Genomic DNA, 18,020 nt, shown 5'->3' with positions numbered 1-18,020 from the left:
AGCAACAGAAGTAGGGCATGAGAATTAAGAAGGATAAGGAGAAGCTTCCTATAAAAAGTAAGATTTTTGAATCTTACTTGGGATTTGAAGAAAGACAGGAGCTAGGAGGAGAGATGAGAAGAAAGAGCATTCCATGCATTTCCAGGAAAAATGCTCCATTTCCAGTTGGGAAATGGAGGATTTTATTCAAGGAACATAAAGGAAGCCAGTGTCGTCAATGTACTACAGCGTAAGACATAAGGTAAAAAGGTGTGTAGGAAGGGGTAGATTATGAAGGGCTTTAAACACCAAACAGAGGACTTTATCTTTGATCATAAAGATGATCGCCAACATTAGAGTTTATTGATTGGGGGAGCAATGTGGTCAGACTTTTATTTTAGGTCCCTCATTTTGATAGTTGAGTGGAGGATGAATTGGAGGGAGAAACTTGAGACAGGTAGACTAGTTAGAAAGCGGTTGCAATAATCCAGGTGGGAAGTGATGAGGGATTGCACCAGGATGGGGGCTGTGCAATCATACAAGAGATGTTGTGAAAACACAAAAGATGTTGGAAAGATTGTGAATGGGGAGTGAGTGTGAATGAAGAATAGAACATGATGAAATCAAGATTTCAAGCCTGAGTGACAGGGAAGGTGTTAGTGCCCTCTACAGTAACAGGAAAGTTTTGAAGAGAGAAATATTTTAGGGGAAAGATAATAGATTCCATTTGGGATATGATGAGTTTGAGGTGCCCCACAGGACTGTCCAGACTGTCCAAAAGTCAGTTGTAATTTGAGTTTGAGACCAGAGCTTAGGAGAGAGAGAAGGCTGGAGATATAGACACATGTATAAATAAAAGAATAAGTGAATGTATATATGTATGTATATGACTGTGTATAAATATACATATATATATATATTATAGAGAGATAACCATATAGAGTTGAAAATTTAATCCACCAAATATCACCAAGTGAGATAACATACTATGAGATGAGAAGGGAGCCCAAAGCAGAACCCATGGTTGGTGGTCATGATCCAGATGAAGATCAGCAAAGGAGTTGAGAAAGAGTGAGGACTTATTACAGTGGCTAAGCATAGTAGTCAGTTCATAAATGCTTACTGGTGGATTGATAATTCTCCTCCATCTCTGCAAAGAAAGGAAAAGGGGAATATGTTTTCTCATCTCTTCTCTGGACCCAACATTGGTCATTATAATGAAGTTATGTATAATAATTATAAATAATATTTTATATAATATGTTTAACATATAATTGTGATAGTAAATTATATATAAAATTTTATATTACTCAATATATTTAATACACAATAATTATGATAATAAATTAATCATTTATTATATTTTTATATTTATTATTTTTAAATTTATTTTGATATATTGATTATATGTTATATTATATTTATTATATTATAAATTATATTTAATATAATTATATTCTAGTATAATTATATATTACGGTTATAAATTATATAATATATTTAATAGGCAATAATTATGATTAAATTATCTTCAGGATCCAAATCATAAAAGATTTGACAACTACTACATTTTTTAATATTCACCTGGGAATAAATGATGCTACCAGAAGGAATCTAGAAAAGATGTCTAATGATTCCTGGGCAAGAAACTGATAATCAATTAGAGACATAGATGAAGGTAATCTCTTTATTTTTTGATTGGTTGGTTTTAATCACTGCTAAAGCCTACAGATCAAAGTCAAAGGCTTCCAAAGAGAAAATCAGATCTGGGAAGTAAACATTTGGATCATAAGATAATGTCTGAGAAGAGGTTTTTCATTTATGGATCATAATTTAAAATGTTCTGTCCAGAAATTTTGTGTGTGTGTGTGTGTGTGTGTGTGTATGTAATATATATATATATATATATATATATATATATATATAAAATAAAAGCTGGGCAAATGATTCCTTTTTCCAGAGTCTTGCAAATCTAATCAGAAAAGATTTTTAAAAAGGGGGGGGAAGAGGGGGAGAAGAAGCCTCTCCACAAAACTAGCTATCATAGAGAGTAGTTACAATGTAGGGGGGCAAATAGGAGACATGCCCATAAATGATCAAGAAACAAAAGCCAAGAAAAGAGTCTTCAATAAAATCCATGTCCTTAGATGTCTATACAGAAAGCATGGTTGATGATGCAATTGAAGAAGCATTTATTATTAAGAGCTTCCTATGAGCATGCCGTGTCTAACCAGTCTGTGAGATTCCTTTCCATGCCTTCCCCCAAATTCACAAAGGGAGGCTACCTAACAAGCTGGGGACCTTCTCCAAATTCCCTTGGTATTGCAAGGATCCTAATGAAACACATGGGATCATTTCACTCGTCATCCTTTACTCCTACTACAAGATTACCCATCTTTTTGAATTAAACATTTCTTTGGTAATATCCTGCTGGCAAATGTTGAAAGACCAGTTTGGGAGGGGAGGGCAGATTATAAACAGGACAAACTTTTTTGGAGTCTAAGCAATTAGGGTTAACTGACTTGTCCAGGGTCACACAAACTAGAATGTATCTGAAACCAGATTTGAACTCTGGGCCTCCTGACTGTGGGGGTGCTCTATCCACTGCACCAAGTAGCTGCCCCTAGGACAAACTGAATCTGTATTATTGACATTTTCTTCATTTAAAGTCTAAGCCAAATGTATCAAGTTGTTGTAGGTGGCTTGATAGGGCCAGCAAAAGTCCTGAGTGAATTGAACCAGATTAAAATGTAATTGGGAAATGTTTAACAAAACAAATAAGAGCATAATACAACATAGGTAATGCTAATTTGAGGTTTCCTAAGTCAACATGGGTCCTTCAGGGATCCACTTTTTTTTGAGTTTGATACTCCTAGTCTAGACCAGGGCTTCTTAAATTTTTTCCTTTTGTGACCCATTTTCTCCTGAGAAATTTTTACATGACTCCTTGTGTACAGATATATAAAATAACCATACAAATCAAATATTTACTGATAACAAATCATAATTTCCAGACCCCCACATATAAGGTTGTGACCCATAATTTAAGAAGCTTTGGATTCTAGACAATCAAGAAAAGGATAGATTAAGCCTGGATTAAATACTCAAACTGAAAATTAACAATCTCCTGAGGGTAGGTTTGAGCTGACTCCAGCACATTCCTTGAATTGTATTATAATAAGAATACACCAGAGAATAGATTCAGTAGCAAGAGCTGGGAAAGAATGGAGAGCAGTTGGATAAAAAAAGTCAATGGAAACAGAAACAGAAGCAATATTATTGCTGAAGAATATCAGAGACCACCTGAACAGAAAGAGGAAACAGATGGGGCCTCTCAGATCATAGCTTGGCAAGCTTAATATAGCAATGATGGATGACAAACTTTCTAGATATCTTTCTGCCAATTACAAGTAGCTGCTCTTTTCTTGGCTTGGCTTAATAATAATATCAACTTCTTTAGAGGATTTGATCATTGACCATTCTTATTCCCCAGACCAGAAAGCCCAGATGGTAATTACAACATTTTAAGGAGGTGAAACAAGAGATTTTAGAAAAGATTATTATAGATAAAATGAGAACCTGATATAAATATTTGAGAAGGGAATACATAGATTAAGTATAAGAAATACAAAATCTTACCCTGACTCCTGAAGATTAGAACCCACCAGACAAAAATCATGACTCTATGAGACAACAAAAAATATGAAAAGATTGGGAAAAAATCAAAAGTATTTGACATGGAAAACAGATTGAGATGAAACAATTTAAAAATCATTGAACCAACTGAAAATCACATCAAAAGAACTCTGGATAACATATTTCAAGAATTCATAATTTAAAACTGATTAGACCTCTTAGAAGAGAGGGCAAAACAAAAAAATAGAAAGAATCACCCATTTATCGAAAAGAAATTCTTTTGGCCTAGGTTGATGACCCAAAGGGATGAGAGAAAGATGAGAGAAAAGACCCATATGTGCAAAAATGTTTGTAGAAGAAAAAAATATTTGTGGTAGCAAAGAACTAGAAAGCAAGAGGAGTCTGTCAATTGGGAAATGGCTGAATAAATCATGGAATATACAAATAATGGAATAAAAAATGATGAAAGCTAGCATTTTCAGGAAAACCTGGAAAAATTTACATGAACTGATGATGCAGAGTGATGTGAACAACAGAACTGTCTTTGTGATAACACTGCAAAAAACCAATAACAATCCCAACACTGAAAGATTTAAGACCTCTGATAAGTGCAAAGATCAACCAGAATTCCAGAGGACTAATGATGAAACAGACCACTCACCTCTTGACAGAGAGATCATAGTGTTCTTACTGATAATACAAGATAATACATTTCATTTTCATACATGGCCATTAAGCTGATTTGTTTTACTTGATTGATTATGCATATTTCTTACAAGAGTTTTTTTTTTTTTTCAATAGGAAGGGAACTTGAGAAGAGTAGAGCTAACAGTATTTTTTAAATATTCTTTTTGAAAAAGAAGTGAATAACTGAAATATTTACAAATGCTGAGAAACAAACAGAAACTAAATAATTAACATTCATTAATTGCTTACTATGTACCAGATGCTATATTAAGAACTGACCAATTGCTAGGTAGCAGTTAACAAAAATGATTGCACATTTGGCCACTGATTCACCTGCTTGTGTATTTAACAATTGATTTAGTCCACTTCCTTTAGGGAAGGAAGATTTGAGGGAGACCAATTAGAAAAGTAGTGTAATAGTTTGGACAAAACATGATGAACCTGAACTTTAATGGCTACAGGAATGAAAAGGAGAAATATTTAACATGACAAGATTTGATAATTGATTAGCTACATGGGATAAGCAAGAGAGAGAAGTCAAGGACATCAACAAGGTTGCAGATTGAGTGACTGGAAAGATGGCCGTGTCCTCAGCAATAAAAAGGAAGATCAGAAGAAGTTTGGGGAAAAGACAATGAGTTCCGTTTTAAACATTTTGTGTTTGAGAGGCTGTGCAAGACATGCTGTTCAACAGAAAGTTGTTAATGTGGGTCTGGAGCTCAGGAAAAAGACACAAGTTGGATATGGAGTTCTAGGAGCCATCTGTATTGAGATAAAAATTGAATTCATGAAAACTGATGAGATCAACAAGTGAGAGAATGTAGAGAGAAGAAAAGAGGGCCTAAGAGAAGAGAGCATTGGGGAATTCTCACAGTGAGTATGAGTAACGCAGAAAAAGAAAAGGAGACTTTTTTTGTCGTAGCAAGGAATTGGAAATTGAATGGATGCCCATCAACTGGGGAATGGCTGAATAAGTTATGGTATATGAATGTAATGGAATATTATTGTTGTATAAGAAATGATGAGCAGGCCAATTTCAGAAAAGCCTAGAAAGATTTCCATGAATTGATGCTGAGTGAAGTGAACAGAATCAGGAGAACGTTGTACATAGTAACAACAAGATTATGTGATAATCAACTGTACTAGACTTGGATCTTCTCAATTCCAATAGACTTGTGATGGAAAATGCCATCCATATCCAGAGAGAGAGCTATGCAGATTGAATGTGGATCAAAGCATGGTATTTTCACCTTTTAAATTCATTTGTTTGCTTTTTCTTTCTCATGGTTTGTATGTGTGCATCATTTTATTTTACTTTTTCTCTTTAACATTTACCTTTTTATTTTAAGCAGTATTTTTTTTTCCAATGCAATTTCCAATTGCATTCCATTTGAAAGAAAACTTTCAATGTTCATTTTTGTAAGAGTTTGAGTTTGAAATGTTTCTCTCTCTTTCCCTTTCCTTCTCTTCCCCCAAATAGCAAGCAATACAATATAGGTTATACATGTACAATCATGTATTTAAATAATAGTCATGTTGTGAAACAAGAATCAGAACATAAGGGAAAAACCATGAAAAACAAAACAAAACAAAAAACAATAAAACAAACTTAGAAAAGTAAAAATAAAAATAATATGCTTTAATCTGCACCAGACTTCATAGTTCTTTTTCTGGATGTGGATGGCATTTATCATAACAAATCTTTTGAAATTGTCTTGGATTACTGTATCACTGTGAAGAGCTAAATCTATCATGTTGCTCATCACACAATGTTGTTGTTACCACATAAAATATCTTCCTGGTTCTATTCACTTAGCATCAGTTCATGTAAGTTTTTCCAAATTTTTCTGAAATCTACCTTTTCTTATAGAACAATAATACTCCATTACATTTATATACTACAACTTGTTCAGCCATTCCCCAATTAATGGGCATCCCTTCAATTTCCAATTCTTTGCCGCCATAAAAAGAGATGACATAAATATTTTTGTACATGTCAATTTTTTCCCCTTTTTTATGATCTTTTTGGATACATACTTAGTAGTGATATTGCTGGAGCAAAGGATATGTTAAGTTCAGATTTTTAAAAATTAAGCCTATGGAGGGACACACTGAAAAAAATGCCAATGAACCAGTTTTACACTCCCAGAACTTTAAAATACATTTTTGCCACATATACTGGAGTTCCTCTCCAAACCCATTTAGAACTTGCAGGTTAAGCTTCCAGAAGGTCACTACCATATCTTCCGTCAGAATTCTAGGGTGTTGTCATTTGATAGCTCATGAGCCCCCACTGTTGTGCTTCCCTCTGTAATCATCAATCAGACTTAGTTAGCTTTTAGAAAGAGGTGTTTACAATATAGCATTCTCACTCTCTCTGTTGTTGTTTGCTTGCATTTTGTTTTCTTTCGCAGTGTTTTTTCTTCCTTCTTGATCTGATTTTTCTTGTGCAGCAAGATAACTGTATAAATATGTATACATATGTTGGATTTAACATATACTTTAACATATTTAATGTATTGGACTACCTGCCATCTAGGGGAGGAGGTGGGGGAAGGAGGGGAAAATTTGGAACAGAAGGTTTTGCAAGGGTCAGTGTTGAAAAATTACCCATGCATATGCTTTGTAAATAAAAAGCTTTAATTAAAAAAAAGAAAGAGGTGTTTATCCCTCAATTAATAAATTGTCAAAGGACATGAATAGGCACTTTTTTTTTTTTTTTTTTTTGCTGAGACAATTGGGGTTGAGTAACTTGCCCAGGGTCACTCAGCTAGTAAGTATTAAGTGTCTGAGGTCAGATTTGAACTCAGGTCCTCCTGACTTCAGGACTGATGCTTTATCCACTGTGCCACTTAGCTGCCCCTGAATAGGAAAAAATGACTACCAATATTCATATGAAAAAAATATCCATATCATAAATAATTACAGAAATGTAAGTGAAAGCCCTCTGAAATTCTCGCAAAATGAACAAAAAAAAAATCCTCGCTGTGTGACCCTGGGCAAGTCACTTAACTCCAATTGCCTCAGTAAAAAAATGAACAAAAAAGAAAAATGACTGATGTTTGGGGGACAATGGGGACTGCAGAAGAACAGGCACATTAATGCACTGTTGATGAAGCTACGAATTGGTCCAAACACTCTGGAAAGCAACGTGATTATACCTGTAAAGTTACCAACCATTGCATATTCTTTGACCCAGCAATATCATTACTCCATCCCAAAGAGACCAAAGAAAGAAGAAAAACACCCATATGTACAAGAATATTTATATCAGCTCCATTTGTGATGTCAACAAACTGGAAACTCAAGTAGTTTCCATCAATTGAAGAATGGCTGAATTATAGCATAGCACTGTCACTGTACATAAGAAAGATGAAAGAGATAATTTCAAAGAAATCTAGGAAGTCTTGTAAAATGATTGAGAATGAAGTGAGCTGAAGTAGGGTGACTCATGTAACAACAATGTTGTGAGGAAAGAACAACTTTGAAAGACTTAAATAAGGTCAGGGCAGCCAGGTGGAGCAGTGGATAGAGCCCTGAAGTCAGGAGGACCTGAGTTCAAATCTGGCCTCAGACACTTAACACTTCCTGGCTGTGTGGTCCTGGCCACCTCATTTAATTCCAGTTGCTTCAGCAAAAAAAAAGAAAAAGAAAGATTGACCTTAAGTCAATGCGATGACCAACTAGGATTCCATAAGACCAAGGATGAAGACCATTACCCACTTCCTAACAGAGAGGTGCTGGACTCATTCTGCAAGATGAGACTCATGTTCTTGGACATGGTCAATGTGGGAGTTTGTTTTGCTTTACTGGGTATATTTATCCAAGAATTTTTTTTTTAATTTTTTTCCCCTTAGTGGCAATTGAAGATAGGAGAGAAAATAAATTATTTGGCAGAAGGTGGGGATGGGGATGGGAAAAGAGGCTTCCCCTTCAACCCCTCAAAAAAGAAAAGAAAGAATATATTTACTAAAGGAGGAAAATAAGAATAGTTGGCAGAAAACATCCCCCCAAAAGTCTGGGAGACACTCTCCCACAAGTACATATGAAAGCCAGGGGAAAAGACATTCAAGTGTGGAGTACATGTGACCAAGAAAGTAGTTCCTGACTCCTTTAAAATCCTTTTGCTGGAGTTCTCAGGTTGTTCCCCTTTCACTGGTGCAGCTTTCTGTCCTTGTAGAGTGCTGACGCTGGCTGGTGTCTGTCAACCCTCACTATAGACCTTGCTGTAAGTCGTTGTTGGTCCTAGAATGCTGATGTTCATACTCCAATTGTCCAAATTCCAAGGCCATCCTCTAGCCCAGGAGGAAGAGAGAGCTGGGGGAAAGGGAGAGACTCTATTTCCTTTTTAGAGCTTGACTGGGCTTATGCTCTCCTCCAAGCAACCAAACACCACAGATTTTGGACTCAGAATTGGCTTAACCTTACAAAATGGTTATAAAATTATCTAAAATTGACCCCCAAATATGGTAACTTTTCAGTGGCATGGAATGGATAGACCAGGCATCCAATCAAGTATGTATAAAAGATTAGTATTTGATAAATTATAGGAAATAAAAATTTGGTAAGGAAACTTAAAAAAATTATCCCTGGGAAAATTGACCAGGTGTTTGGCTGGGAATATATTTAAACTCATACATACCTCTCATGGTATAAGTTAATGAATTTCAACTTATGATAGACTTAAACATTTAAAAAATGACTAGAAAAAAATGAAAGAAAATGGAATATTCCAATATCACACTTTTGGAGAAGAGGTAACCTTTCCTTTTATCAAAAAGATTGATTATTAGAGACAAGATAGATGCACTTAAATTACATTACATTTTTTTTTACTTTTTTTTAATATCTCTGTACAATCAAAGGAATATAATTTTTTTATTAAAGCTTTTTATATGTGGACAATTCTTCAGCATTAGCCCTTGCGAAACCTTGTGTTCCAATTTTCCCTTCACTTCCCCACCTTCTCTGTTAGATGGCAAATAGTCCAATATATGTTAAACATGGTAGAAATATTTGTTAAATCCAATATATGCATATATATTTATACAATTATCTTGCTACTCAAGAAAAATTAAATCAAACTAGAAAAAAAAAAAAAGAGAGGCAAAACAAAATACAAGCAAACAACAAAAAGAGTGAAAATGCTATGTTGTTCCACACTCTGTTCCCACCGTTCTCTCTCTGGGTGTAGATGGCTCTCTTCGTCACTGAACAAGTGGAACTGGTTTGAATTCTCTCATTGTTGAAGAGAGCCACATCCATCAAAACTGATCGTCATAAAGTCTTGTTGTTGCCGTGTATAATGATCTCCTGATTCTGCTCACTTCACTCAGCATCAGTTCATGGAAGTCTCTCCAGACCTCTCTGAAATCATCCTGCTGGTTATTTCTTACAAAACAATAATATTCCATAGCATTCATATAACATAACTTATTCAGCCATTCTCCAATTGATGGGCATCCACTCAGTTTCCAGTTTCTGGCCACTACAAAGAGGACTGCCACAAACTTTTTTTGTGCATGTGGGTCCCTTTTCCTCCTTTAAGATCTCTTTGGGATATAGGCCCAGTGGTAACACTGCTGGTCAAAGGGTATGCACAGTTTGATAACTCTTTGAGCACGGTTAAAGGAATATACATAAAAGAAAAATCACAAACTAAGAAAAATATTTGTGGCAAAATGACAGATAAAAACTTGATTGAAGTATATTCACAATTTTTAAAAATGTATAAAAGTAATTCCCACTTCATAATGGATAAATGGTCAAAGCATATGAACAGTTTTCAAATAGAAGAATCACAAAAATGTCATGCATTAATTTGAAAATGAAAAGATGAAAAGTCTTGTTCATCAAAGATACAAATTACAAGAACTTTGAGGTTAACTATTTTATCTGCAAAAATAATAAAAAACAATGAAATTCAGTGCTGATGAAACCATGTAGAAATAAACTTTGTTGATGGATTTAGAAACTAGAAGAATATTTTGGGACAAAAATCTAGCAATATATAGTAAACATTACAAAAATGATATTACTCATTGCTGAGAATATATCTTGAAAATGTTCTATAAAAAAAGAATTACTTATCCAAAGATTTTCATAGGACCATTATTTATAATTTTAAAAAATCCCAAACCTAGAGGCAACCCAAATGTCCAATATTAAATGTTTAAATAAATAGATGCAATCAATGTAAAAGTATTTATTAAACACCTATTATATTAGGTTTTATAAAAATGAGAGCTTCTACCCTCAAGACATTTATATTTTACTACAAACGTGTATCAATTTCACGGACAAGCAAATATACAATTTTGTTGTTCAGTCATGCCTTACTCTCTGTGACACCATTTATAAAAGATACTTGGCAGAGACACTGGGGTAATTTGCCATTTCCCTCTCTGACTCATTTTACAGATGAGGAAACTGGGGCTTGTTCAGGGTCACACAACTAATATCTGAGGATGGATTTGAACTCATGAAGATGAATTCAAATATGTTGTAAATATTTAAGACATACAAATAAATATAGAATGACATAGAGGAGGCACTCACAGGGGGATCAGGAAAGTCCCTTTGTTGAAGATGGTACTTGAATTGAACCTTGAAAGGAACCAGAGTTTCAAGAAGTGGAGGTGAGGAGGACAGACCTGCAGGCCTGGAATGCAGCTATACAAAGCAGAGTTGGAAGATGGAATATTGTGCATGAGAATGTGCATGTGAATGAGAGGAGAAGGACAGTTTGACTGGAACACATAGTGAGGTGGAATAATACTTAATTGGTCTGGAGAAGTGGGCTGGAGCCAGATTGTGAAAGACTTCAAATGCCAAACAAAAGAGTTTCCATTTTATCCTTAAGATAATAAGAGGGTGTCATTAGAGCTTCTTAAGACATACCTCTGCTTTAGGAATATGTATTTGGCAGCTCCATGGATTGATTGGAGAGGGAAGAGATGGGGTACAGGTAGACCAATTAGACCAATTAGGAGATGAATGGAATAATCAAGAAGGGAGGAGGTCCTGGAGTAAGGTAGTTGTGGTATAAATTAAGAGCAGGGGAAGGATGAAAGAGTTGGAGGAGATGAATCAACAAGCTCAAGCAATAGATTGGATGGGAGGAAGAGAGAGAGAGAGAGAAACCTCAGAGATGGGTCCTAGGTTACAAATCCTTGTGGTATAGTAATGGAAAGGAATAGTATAATGTAGTTAAAATAGACAAATGTATGGATTAATAAAAGATCTTAATGAACTAAAACCAAATGGAGAGAGAGCAGAACCAAAAATATAGACTACACATAACCAACAATTATTTAAGTAGAAAAATGAATATGAAAGACTGGATAGTGAATTCTGATCCAGGTTTAAAAGAAATGACTGAAAAAGTATCATAATGTTTTATTACTGAAATTAATATATTTATATAAATTTAGATAAACTATTTATATAAACAGTTATGAAGCCAGCTTAATTGAATTAATGATTAGTATTAAATTTACCAAAATCAATTTTTAATGACATTGGGTCACACAGAAGCAATGCTAGTACTTAAATCCAAATCAATTGGTTATTCTTCTAAGGTACCCCACTTCTCTCCTATTTCATTTGGTGGTGTTTAGAATAAGATCTCACTGTGGCTGCCTCATTTGGACATTTGGAAATCTGGCCAATGGGTTATTGCCATGGTCCATCCTCCCCAGGATTTGGCTGTCAACAATAGCTTTGGAAGGGAAAGGGTTGAGGAGAGGGAAATATTGTTAGGAGGGGGGTGATGACCTCCTTCAGGTTAAACTTAAAGATTAGGCATTTCTACACAATTCATTGTGCTCTAGAAATGCTCAAGGTTCTGACTGCCTGGTCTGCCTTGGCAGGGGAAGTGAATGTCAAGTGGTAGTTTTTCTAAAAGTCTAGAAGAAAAGAGGAGACTAAAGGAGTTAGAACTTCAGATCCTCAGGACCTAGGGCTAGCTCTAGCCAACCTCCATCTTCACAAGTAGAGTCAGCTTGCAGCTTTGGATTGCATGCACTTCTGAATCATCCTGGCCAATTTTAGATGCTACTGTTACCCAAGGCCCAGAGGACAGCCTTTCACTGTGGCTTTCAGATCAAGAGGGCTTGTATTCCTTCTGGAGAATCCTGGTTTTATGGAGGAGTTAGGTTCTGTGTTGGTTTTTTTGTTTGTTTGCTTTTTCTCTGGTTTCATTATACTTGCCACCACCATCATTGTAAAACTTCAAAGAAAATCACTAAATAAACGTTTAAGATCTCCCCAGCAATGAATAATTGTGTCCTTTTGGGAAAGATACTTAGTATACAAAGTAGATATCAGCTATAGGACAGCTACTTATTTCCTCCCCCTCTTCCCTATTGATATTTTACAAAAGACTTTTATTTTTAAAACATGAAACAATAATCCAATCACACCAATTAACATACCAATTATACTCTTCTGGGAGGTAAAGACAGCTTTGTAGGACTGCTAGACAAATATTTCACATTTATCTCAGATCTGTACTGTTTGAGCAACAGATAAGTATGATAGGAATAGCTCACTAGTTCAGAATAATTCTGTGGTCAATCTTCTTTTCCCCAGGGAAGTAGTATAGTTTCAGGAAGCATTTCCTATTGAACCACTTAGATCAACTAAGAAACCTAGAAACTCTTGAACTCCTGAGTTAACTATCAAGGTTGGAACCATCCATATGTGGCTATTGGTGGCTACTGGTTGCCCGAGCCTGAAATACAGAACAGAAGAGGCAACTGGGCACTTGTGATCCAGTCCCGTGAACATGATTTCTTGCCATTTATTCAAAATCTACCATAAGTGGTAATGGGAACAAAAGAGAGAAATCCTCCGCCCTCCCTCAATGGAAGTTCAAGAGACAACTGACAATTCCAAAATAACAAGCTCAAAAGCAAGAGGGTAGAATCTTTCTACAGCAGAGCTTCTTAAACTTTTTCCACTCAACCTCTTTTCATCCAAGATTTATCCAGTCCCAGGGATATAAAATAAATATATAAATCAAAAATTTTCTGATAATAAATCATAATGAAATTTATTTTAAAACACATCTTTGCTACAATACAATTTTATTATTTATTATAGATAAAACAAATTTGCTTACTGATGAGATGATTGCCATTTTTTTTTTTTTTGCATAAAGAATTAAATCTTGGTGGAATATTTGATGCTGTTTACAGTTGCCAAATTTTTCACAATCTCTATGTTGAGTTACATGACCCCAAATGGGGTCATAACCCACATTTTAAGAAGCTTTATTCTGTAGCATATATGTACTACTGAGTAGCAAGATCAGCTTAGTAGTCTTTGATACACTTACACACACACACACACACACACAGTGACCAATAAGGAATTGCTGCATCATCTCAGCAAATGAAGTTCACATTCCTCAGAGCAGACATGTCCCCACAGTTAGAGACCAGAGCACATGTTCAAGTCTCCTGGAAAGGGCCTGGAACCCCACTTAGATTGTAGGGTTCCCCTAATCATTCCTCCCTTTCATGCCATATTGTAATGAAACGAGGATTGGAACTCCTTGTGTAGAAGATAGGGGTACACAGTATACTCTATGTGTAAAAAAGGAGAGGTACCCCAAAGGGAAATGTGGAGTAGGGGGGATTGGATTGGTTCCTAATATGCATCAAGGACTGATGTTGTAGTTACAGATAGTTTAAGAAATTGTCTAATCCAGAAGTACCTGAATTCCCCCTTCCCCCCTTCCCTCCTTTGGCTCAAGTTCCTCTCTGCTGTCTGTGGCTTAAAAATATTTTTTTAAAAAAGACTTTGCATACAATGTGCTATATTCACAAAATTGCTTCATTTCTTTGGCCCCATCTGGATTGCCAGGAATATCTCCAAAATTAGAGTTCATGCCTCATTTCCTATTAATACCCTTATCTTTCTTCCCCATTTCACATAATCCAAGAAGAAACACACTCCTATTATTCCTTTTGTGCAAAATACCATAATTTTAAAAAGACACAGTAATGAATCTTCAAGCAGTGGCATTCAGCTAAAGAAACAGGGATCTTCACAATTAATATCAGTCTACCTGTGCCCCATTAATTGTTGAGAAGCTCAGGGGAGGGAGGGATTCCTTTTTTTCCCAGGCCCCATGTCCTCAATTCCCTTAACCAAGTGAGCTCAGATGCTTTTTGTTTGGGAAGCATTCTCTACTTCCAGAAAAGTCTCAGGGAGAAAGGACACAGGATCATGAATAAATGAAAAAGCACTTATAAGTTAATGATGTGCAAAATGCTGCATAAAGTGCTGAGGATGCAAAGCTGCGATAGTCTTTGCTCTCTAGGAGTTGCAAGTCTTCTGTTGGTCATTTAAAGGTTGTCTCAGTCTGGACCTTCCATTTCTTCCCGTCTTCCTGACATCTCTTTCCTATGTTTTGTGATCCAGGCGGGATGGGCTATTTACCTTCCCCCCCATGATGCTCCATCGGCTGTGGACCAATCTGCCTTGGCTATCCCCGATTGTCGCATTAGAATGGAAGCTCCTTGGGGGCAGGGACCATGTTTGCTTTTCCTTTGCATTCTCGGTGTCTCCGCACAGGGCTGTTACTTGTTCTTCATTTTCAGAGACGAGATTTTCAATGACATCACAAGGTGATGTCTCCATTCATGTGAATTGTATTTAAGGGAGGCAAAAAAAAAAAAAAAAAAAAAAAAATTAAGGGAGTCCCCAGCCTCATTCTCCCTCCCAGAATCCTCCAGGTCCTGGGGAAAGACAAAGTCAGGCAGGCTGGCAGTGCCCCAGGACGCAGAGGATGACCTTGGCACGTGTAATACCTGACCAGGCTTTGAGCCCTCCCCAGCACCTGCCGCAGCCGCCTTCGCGGACCGGGAACAAGGTGTTCCCATCCGCCAGTTCCTCTGGGGAGTCTCCGCTCGCTTGGGGCAGACGCCTCCCTAACTCATCAATGGGCTGGAGGTCTGACAATTACTCCCCACCTGGTTCAGCCCGTCTGCCAACATGGTTTTGCTGGGGTGTGCCTGCTGGGCGTGCTGTGGAGCCCCAGCGCAGACCTGGGTACCCAGCGGCCCCCAGAGGTGGATGCGCAGCCCCGAAAAGGGCCCTCACACCGGAGGGGCCAGTGCTCGGGGAGCACTCTCACACCCCAGCGAGGCTTTAACCAACTCCTGGTGACCCATCGTCTGAAGTCAGGAAGGACATGACAAAGCGGATCGGGGCAAGAGGAGGAGGAAGGGGCCAGAGAACTCCTACCTACAGAGCGGCTAAGGGAAGATGGAGATGCAGCCTGGGGAAGAGAAAATCCGGGGGGATTTCAGGAGGTTAACAAAACTTCTCTCATGAACCGAAGCTTCATTTTACACATATTGCAAGGGTAACCAGAGACTCAAACGTTCATCAGCATCATCATCAGACTCTCCTTATTGGTAGAGATCAATGGCTCAGTTCCCACCTGTCCAAGAGTCTCCAGAATTGTGGGGGTTTTTTGTTTTGTTTTGTTTTTTGTTTTTTAGATTTGTCAGTAGTCCGTTTTATATGGTAGGATTGTAGATTTAATTAAAGTTAGAAGGGATCTTCAGGGCCCTCTACATCAATCCCCCCATTTTACTGGACTATGGTTCAGAAAGGTTAAGGGATTAGCCAAAGGTCATCTAGACTGTAAAGGACAGAAGGAGGATTTGAACTCGGGTCCTGATACCAAATTCAACACTCTTTTAATCTTGTTGCCTACTGGTTCTTCTCAGGAGTGATTATACTAAAGAGTGTTAATTTTGGGATGTAAGTACTCCTGATTCACCCAAGGGTATGCTGGAGAAAGTGGGAGCTGATTGTTAAATTTACATTGTAAGCATTTACACTTCAGGATATCAACAAAAACTACCAAAAAAAAAAAAAAAGGGGGGGGGGCCTGATTTGTTTGTTTGTTTTGATTTGAGAAAGTGATGGAGAAAAATGTTAAACTTAAAAGGGTTTCAGCACTTCCTGATGAGTTGATTGTTAAACATTTACCAGCACAGTCCAGATATAAAACTGAAGTTTACTACTCTATAAAAAATTAAAGTATTGGAGCAAATCACCTCTAAGATTTATTTAGTGATCTTTTAAAGGAGATTGAATGTATGCTACATTTACTTTTCTTCTGTTTTTTAATCTCTCCCATTGTTTTCCCTTTTCCTCTGATTTTTCTCTCCCAACATGATTCATACAGCAATGTGTATTAAAAATAAATAAATTTGCCAAAAAAAAAAAAAAAAAAAAAGATCTTTTAAGATTCTAGTCTCAATCTTCCATTCTATGAATTCACATTTTCACTAGGTATAATCAGAGAAATCCCACCACCTTCCATCCACTCTAGCTATGAGAAAAAAGGATTATTAATAACCAATAATTTGGGGGAAATCCAGAGTTCTCCTCTTCTTCTAAAAACTTGATTTTAAAAAGTTCCAGTCTCTTAAAGGACATTGCTGGGAAGGAGATTGGACAATCTTGTTCAAGACTCCACCCTGGTGGAGTAGCCATTGTGTTCTGCTCAGGGTTGGGTGGGGCATATTCTTTGAATAGATTGCCCAAGGCTGGGGGTGGTCTGGCTGTGGAGGTAAGTCTCTCAGTCCAAGGGTGAAATGATGTCATACTCAGCACCTCATTGAACTCTTCCAAGGGAATATAAACTGGCTATTGATGAGGTCCCCAATAACTGGGCGCAGTGGGGAGAGAACTGGACAGAGTATTGATGGAATTATTCCCTGGGGCAGGCAGGGAAGGGCACTAACAGGGATCAATTTAGCCTCTGTGAAGATCTGGGAAGCCCCGCCTTGCTATGTCCAGTCAGAAATCTGAGTTATATCAAACCCCTGGAGACTGAATTTCCCCTATACATCTGTCCATGGCTCCTGCCATTTTTGCTGAACCCTTTTTTGGGGTTCCTAACATCTGCTTCATGGTGTCTTTCTCTTCACTCCTCCTCCATGCTATGTGTTGTCTCCTCACCCCAAATGCTTCATGGTGTCTTTCTCCTTTTTATAACTAACTCCTTTAGGGTGCTAAAATCTATTTTGCCATTTAACCTGCCACTAAGGGCACACTCCAACCTCATGGAGTGTTTCCTTTCTCCTGTTTAATTGTGACTTCTACTAGAGAACTTGTCTTTTCCATCATTAACTGTTAAAAACCCCTTCCTTGATAACTATATGCTCTCCCACTCTATTTCACATTTGAATGCCACAGAATAGGGAGCAATGTCTTCAGTACATATGTGTTGTAAAGACCACTAGAACAGAGTGCTAACCTTCTCTCCTTTCATACAACTCCTGGTGTCTCCATTTTATCTTTTTATTTTGTTTATAATCTCTTCTCCTAAATAAATCTTTTGCTTAAAAAAAAAGAAAAGAAAAGAAAAGAAAATGGCCATTGTGAAGGCTTCTCATGATTGAACCCCAACATTTGGGCCTATAATCTCATCATTTGGTGCCGAACCCCAAATGAATCAGTAATTGTTCTCCTAAACCACATCAGCTTTAATTGTCTCTGATTTAAGAGAATCGGTCAAAGGACCATCCTTTTATTAATAACATGCTAGTCTTATCATAAAATGATTCAATTTCCAGAGTCTATGTTATTCCAAAGTTCCCTTTTAATGGGGTGACCAGTTCCTCCAATTGTCCTATTTTGTAATTCTGCCTTAGATTATAATCGTTCCCTCTTAATGTTTGAGATAA

General features: G+C 36.9%; 1 pseudogene; it reads right to left on the bottom strand.

Annotated features, from left to right (window-relative positions):
* Window positions 1–17,507: 17,507 nt before the first annotated feature.
* Window positions 17,508–17,612, bottom strand: LOC111719177 (annotated as a pseudogene).
* Between the last annotated feature and the right edge of the window lie 408 nt (window positions 17,613–18,020).

Source organism: Sarcophilus harrisii, chromosome 1 (genome assembly GCF_902635505.1).
Source record: "Sarcophilus harrisii chromosome 1, mSarHar1.11, whole genome shotgun sequence".
In the NCBI taxonomy this organism is placed as follows: Eukaryota; Metazoa; Chordata; class Mammalia; order Dasyuromorphia; family Dasyuridae; genus Sarcophilus; species Sarcophilus harrisii.
Note: the sequence above shows the minus strand (reverse complement) of the source record. Positions and strands in the feature narration are given on the sequence as shown.